Source organism: Uranotaenia lowii, chromosome 3, assembly GCF_029784155.1.
Source record: "Uranotaenia lowii strain MFRU-FL chromosome 3, ASM2978415v1, whole genome shotgun sequence".
Lineage (NCBI taxonomy): Eukaryota > Metazoa > Arthropoda > Insecta > Diptera > Culicidae > Uranotaenia > Uranotaenia lowii.
Genome location: NC_073693.1, coordinates 340034832 through 340041924, shown reverse-complemented (window position 1 = coordinate 340041924; position 7093 = coordinate 340034832). Strand labels below are relative to the sequence as shown.

The 7093-nt window shown below is 31.5% G+C and overlaps 2 non-coding genes across 2 annotated transcripts; one reads left to right on the top strand and one right to left on the bottom strand.

Annotated features, from left to right (window-relative positions):
- Window positions 1-3192: 3192 nt before the first annotated feature.
- Window positions 3193-3264, top strand: Trnae-cuc (transfer RNA glutamic acid (anticodon CUC)). Its single transcript has one exon. It is a non-coding gene; the product is annotated as a tRNA-Glu (tRNA).
- A 976-nt stretch (window positions 3265-4240) lies between these two features.
- Trnae-cuc (transfer RNA glutamic acid (anticodon CUC)) lies at window positions 4241-4312 on the bottom strand. The gene has a single exon. It is a non-coding gene; the product is annotated as a tRNA-Glu (tRNA).
- Between the last annotated feature and the right edge of the window lie 2781 nt (window positions 4313-7093).

The following is a 7093-nucleotide window of genomic DNA, read 5'->3' as shown; positions in this document are numbered from 1 at the left end:
CATTGTTGGAACCTCATCTGTGGGAACTGTTCCTGCTGCTTGTGAATGGCTTAAGTTTAGATTGTTGTGATCTGCACTTGCTCTTTTTCGTTGTCGACTGGAGTTGCACATGCGCTATTTTTCGGCGATGAGATCAGTAATCCTAATTTCATATGCGCGCCCAATTTGGACATCAAACGTTGGCACTTCTTGGTCGTGACTGAAAATAAGAAAATGAAAAAAAAATATTAACAAATGGTTCCGATTGACGAAAGACCCCACAACAGCCTGTGGGAAAATTTCGGGAACCCGTTCATTATGGGATGCTTTTGGGAGATTTTTCGAACTACCGAATAATGATGATGAGAAGGTTGAATGCTGAGGATTTTTTTCTGGAAATCGTTCGATTTCTCAATTTAAGGTTTGCCATCCATGAATGGAAATAGTCTTTTCCCGATTCTGGAAAAAAAAATTTAAGGAAAGTCCTCATTTCATAATAGGAATTCCGGTTCCGCCTCTTAAATCCACCTACTGCATTTTCGTGCTGCAAGTCGCTTATTAGTTTTCATATTTCTCCGGAAGAAAGCACCTTTTTGTTTCAACCTTCCACATAAATATTTATTGTTAGCGCCCCTGCCGAGCTGACACGTGACACGAATTTATAACCGTTTATTAAAACCGACAATGGCACATCCGAGACCGACAATATGTTTCAGAATCGAGCCACAACCGGAGCCACGTGGTCTCCACTACCGATTCTATTTTAGTGTTGTTTTTTTTTCGTTCATTTGATATCGTTTCTATCCTTTTTTATAAACTTTCACTCCTCAGTTGCAAGTCGAACATTTTTTTTTTCCAAAGCCTGGTGGATGAAAAGAAAGCAGTTGGGGTTTGTTTATATCTTTTAAAAAGGCAGATGACTTCGGCCGACACTGGATTAGTGAAACCAGAAAAAGCAATAGGGGGTCAAAACTGGTAAAACAAAAAATTAAAAAAATACATAACTCAAAAATATTGAACAGAAGGGAGGGACAAGGTAGAAATGACCAAATTGACAAAAATACTACATTGAGGACAAAAATGATAAAAATGACAAAAATGAAAAAAGAAATGACAAAAATTACAAAAATGACAAAAATAACAAAAATGACAAAAATGACAAAAATGACAAAAATGACAAAAATGACAAAAATGACAAAAATGACAAAAATGACAAAAATGACAAAAATGACAAAAATGACAAAAATGACAAAAATGACAAAAATGACAAAAATGACAAAAATGACAAAAATGACAAAAATGACAAAAATGACAAAAATGACAAAAATGACAAAAATGACAAAAATGACAAAAATGACAAAAATGACAAAAATGACAAAAATGACAAAAATGACAAAAATGACAAAAAAGACAAAAATGACAAAAATGACAAAAATGACAAAAATGACAAAAATGACAAAATGACAAAATGACAAAAATTACAAAAATGACAAAAATGACAAAAATGACAAAAATGACAAAAATGACAAAAATGACAAAAATGACAAAAATGACAAAAATGACAAAAATGACAAAAATGACAAAAATGACAAAAATGACAAAAATGACAAAAATGACAAAAATGACAAAAATGACAAAAATGACAAATATGACAAATATGACAAAAATGACAAAAATGACAATAATGACAAAAATGACAAAAATGACAAAAATGACAAAAATGACAAAAATGACAAAAATGACAAAAATGACAAAAATGACAAAAATGACAAAAATGACAAAAATGACAAAAATGACAAAAATGACAAAAATGACAAAAATGACAAAAATGACAAAAATGACAAAAATGACAAAAATGACAAAAATGACAAAATGACAAAAATGACAATGACAAAAATGACAAAAATGACAAAATGACAAAAATGACAAAAATGACAAAAATGACAAAAATGACAAAAATGACAAAAATGACAAAAATGACAAAAATGACAAAAATGACAAAATGACAAAAATGACAAAAATGACAAAAATGACAAAAATGACAAAAATGACAAAAATAACAGAAATCACAAAAATCAAAAAAATCTTCAAAAATCACAAAAATTACAAAAATCACAAAAGTGACAAGAATGATAAAAATGCAAAAGCATAGAATTTTGAACTTTGAATTTGAACATAAGAATTAAGAATATTGAATTAAGAACTAAGAATTTAGAATTAATAATTTGGAACTTAGAATTAAGAATTTCAAATTTGAAATTTGGAACTAAGGATTTAGAATTTAGAATCTAGAATTTAGGATATAGAATTTAGAATTAAGATTTAGAATTTAGAATTTAGAATTGAGAATTTAGAATTAAGAATTTAGAATTTAGAATTTAGAGTTTAGAATTTAGAATTTAGAATTTAGAATTTAGAATTTAGAATTTAGAATTTAGAATTTAGAATTTAGAATTTAGAATTTAGAATTTAGAATTTAGAATTTAGAATTTAGAATTTAGAATTTAGAATTTAGAATTTAGAATTTAGAATTTAGAATTTAGAATTTAGAATTTAGAATTTAGAATTTAAATTTAGAATTTAGAATTTAGAATTTAGAATTTAGAATTTAGAATTAAGAATTTAGAATTTAGAATTTAGAATTTAGAATTTAGAATTTAGAATTTAGAATTTAGAATTAAGAATTAAGAATTTAGAATGTAGAATTTAGAATTTAGAATTTTGAATTTTGAATTTAGAATTTTGAACTTAGAATTTAAAATTCAGAACTTGAGATTTAAAATTTAGAAATAAAAGTTTATAATTTATAATTCAAAATTTAGAATTTAGGATTTTTAATTCAAAATTTAGAACGAAGAATGAAGTACACATCCAGAATTTTGAATTTTGAATTGAAGAATTTAGAGATCAGAATTTCAGATTTTGAATTAAGAATTTAAATATGAAAAATTTATAAATTTTTCTTAAGATTTATGAATTAAGAATTTGATAATTTGTTCGAATTGAGAATGTGATTTTGAAATTTTAAAACTGATGTTTTGAATTCTTTGGTCTCGAGTTATATTTTTTATGACTTTTAGTTCTAAATTTTATCACTCATAAGCTTTTTATGTTTTTGGATATGCATTTCTCTGTGGTTTTGTCCAATTGTCATCTCGAACTCTAGCAGCTGCCTTCGTGTTTGTCAGAAGATGACCACCATCTTTTAACAAGTCCCATATTGTCTAGTGGTTAGGATATCCGGCTCTCACCCGGAAGGCCCGGGTTCGATTCCCGGTATGGGAAACTTTTTTGCTCAGAACCATTAACCAAAACACTGTTTTGTTAATGCCACCGATTTGCTAGGAAATTCTACTAGTAAATAACAGTTGAAACATTTATCACTCACGCTGATGGCTTAAATCACAACTTTTTTTTCGCGGAGAAGTCACTGTTTGTTTACATTTCGTAATTTCACCTATCAAATTCACCAAAATAAACTGCACCGAACGCGCATCGCCTACTTTTGAAAAATCAAAATCAAAAATAGAGAAAGAAACATAAACAACGCGACTGCACTCGTATTTTCATCACAGGCGTGACAGCGATGCAGTTTTATACGCCTCCTTCTCTTTCCGCATATTTTTCGCTTGCCTGAAGAAAGCAGCTAGGCGACACTCTACAGACACACAAAGTGGAGACACACGTTCTCCAATGGCACACGACCGACAGCACGGGACACATTCGAGAATAGGGGACAGTGTGTTGCGATTGGCTCCATTTTTCGTGGTTATTTACTTGCCTGTTAGCGCGCCTTCCATCAACGATACCAACAACATGAGCAGAAAAATGTCAAGCGGGGCTTATGTGTGTGTCGCTTTTTTTCCAAGCAGCTGGCTTCATGTTGACTGAGGCGGAGCAAAATTAATATCGATAGCACACCACGACGAGGTATACCTTAGGCGCGCCTTGCGCGCGGATACGCAGCAAAACACGTTTTGACGACAGGTGAGCTATGGTGAACTTCCGGATTCATATTTTTTTCCTTAACGTCCATGTTTGCTCTCTAAGAATTACATGCATTTTATAACTGTTTTGTAATTTTAAAGAGAAACTATTTTTAAAAACTTTAAAATCACATTGCAATCATAATTAGAATCATATTAGTTTTGTTCTGTTTGACATCTAATATTTAAGTGTAGGTAATAAATCGCAGATGATCTTGCGCATAATAGTTGAAATTCTTGAATCGAGTGCCCACTACTTGCCAACAACAAAAAGCTTCCCATACCGGGAATCGAACCCGGGCCTTCCGGGTGAGAGCCGGATATCCTAACCACTAGACAATATGGGACTTGAGAAGTTGTTGAAAATACTACATTTTGAATCTAAGAACCATAAAAAATGTGGAGTAAGTGATCAGCGGTCAGTTGGGCATTTGGTATCAGCCAGCACCTTGTAATCGATTTGCTTGACCTGGCTTTGTTTTTGATTGACTCGACTTTGGCGAAATAACAACATCACATGAACAACACGCTATTTTTAAATAGTTTTGAGATACAAACACGAATAATGAAAGCAACCATGGGTATTATGTATTTTTAATTTTTAACTGTTTTCAGTGTCCACTTTTTAACACAGAATTGCATAATGGACTTTTTGCCACGACCTACTTAATTAGCAATTTTCAGGCCGCTCACACGTGGCTATTTGGTAAGATGTGCTTTTTTCATGGTAAATAATGTATTTCTAAGGAAATATTTCGAATTTGTAAAAAATTGTGTATGTAACTGCTTGCCAAACTCGTTTTTTTCAGCACACATGTAATTATCCAATTTAGGAAGGATTGTACTGAAAAAAAAAACCCACTTTTTTCATGATGAATCTTCCGCTCACCTAACCAGAAAAAGTTCAATATAGACCTCGCTCGATTTTGGCACGTTACGTTTTTGGTGCATGTGCCTAAATTGAACGATTTTTGCAACACCCTTATCTACCTTATATTTAAGGCTCTTAAAGGACCAATGTTATTTTAGTGGTTTTCGAAGTGAACCCTAGCACCCCACTAGGGGCGTTGCGAGCTTCAAGGAAGGGTGTGGCCTTGAAATTTGAGGGCCTTAAGGAAGGTTCAAGGAGCAACTCGGAAATCAAATAACAATATAAAATTTCCATGCGCAACGAACATGCGTTAAAAAAAATGAAATCGCGTGAAACAATGCACTTTCTTCTAACTTTGACAAGCTGCCAATTCTCTCTCACTGGTAACTTTTCCTAGAAATTACTACATAATCTAGTTCAACTATCCAACTAACGCTCCTCAAAATTTGAAACCTGTTCAATGAATGGAAAAAATTTATAGCTATTCCCGTAAAAAAGGGAAATTTTAGTTTGATTCAGTGAATTCGCTGTATTATTGGCAATTTGTATTGTAAAAATTTGCAATTTGGCAAAAATATGAAAAAATATTTATTTATTTTATTTATTGTTCACGGTCTTCGACAACTTAATATCATTCCGACTGATTTCTTAATCTATGCTTAAAACTATCTTTACTTATATTATAATCAAAACAAACACATACTTGATTAAACAATTTACACGATATATCAAATGGGTTGTAAAATTCGACTTAGTATGAAAAAATGTTTGACTTAGGCCAACTTTCGTCAAAATCGAACACGATAAAAAAATGATGCATGGTTGAAAATGATTTCCACTCAAGAGGAATTTCATTCTTTTTTGGACGGATGATTGTATGGAAAATATCAAAAGCAATTGAATTTTTCTATCACAATATCAAAGTTTAACACGAAAGAGGTCGTAAGTTGATATAAACTTTATGCCTAAGGGATAAGCGGGCTATACGCGCCTATTAAGCAGAATACTGATTTAAACAAATATTACATCGAATATGTGTACAAAAACTATATACACATGAGCAGACATCTGTTTTCTATACATTGGAGTAATTTTTATGTTGAAATCTCCTTCAGTTTGCCGAACCTCAAACCGTGCGGGCTAAATGCGCCTTTTTATGTTTTAGTCAAAATTTCTGTTTTTTTGGCAGTATTTTCGTAAAATTTCATTGGAAATGCTAGAAACTAATAACTTTTATACGACAAAGCTGAAGTTTTATAAAAATCTATTTCTTTTATTATTTTATAGAATAAAACAAAAGTTAGGGTTGTTCATCCATAAGAAAAACTCTACCAAATCTGTTTTGAGATATTCAATTCGCTCTAAAGGTGTTTACTAGAGCTTAAATTCGAAGTTTTTAAGATAAAACTCATATATTTGTTCTTTTTAACCTGTTATTTTAGGATAGCGGCATTTTACAAACATGATGGGGGCATACAAAAAAACTCTCTTATTCCACTTTCCAATCATTATGAAACCATCATAAAAGCTTAAATTTGATTGTCTTCTGAGGTTCGTTTGAACAAGAAACAAAAATCACCTAAATTTTTGTGTTGAGCTTCTTCACGTATAATTTTTAAAAGTCAAAATATCACATCAAAAGGTATCAAAACCTTGTATGAATTTTTAATCCTTTTTGTGTTGGTTTATTCAGAAAATTCTTTCTTGCCTTATGTTCAAAGCGTATCACCCTCAAAATGCATTGATAAGATATGTTGTCTTGTTAGCCATTTCGTCAAACGGCCGTAGGTGCATTTAACCCGATAGGCCATTTAGGAAACCTTTCCCCTACTTTGTTTGAAAAATAAAAAGAAAATTTCTAGTAGAGCTCCTAAGATCTCAATTGATCAAAATATTTTTGAAATTTAGACAATCGAGCAACTCTGTACGTACACTATCTTTTTCTAAATTTTTAAATGGTAACAAAAATTTTATATTTTCTTTATAAAAACAAGATGGTGAACGTTTGAAAACAAGCAGATTATAGACTGTTTCAGAAATTATAAGAATACCTAATGTTAACGGTGATTTCGAATCGATTTTTTTCGAATTCTACTGGCTGCGTTCTTTTGTTTACACCATGGGTGGCTAAACCATGACTCGCGGGCCACATGTGGCCCGCGACCAACTTTTTGTGGCCCGCGAAGCCCTTTTTGGAAAAACAATGTTTAAGGAATTGAACAAATAAATAAAATACCAAATATAATTTGAATCATTG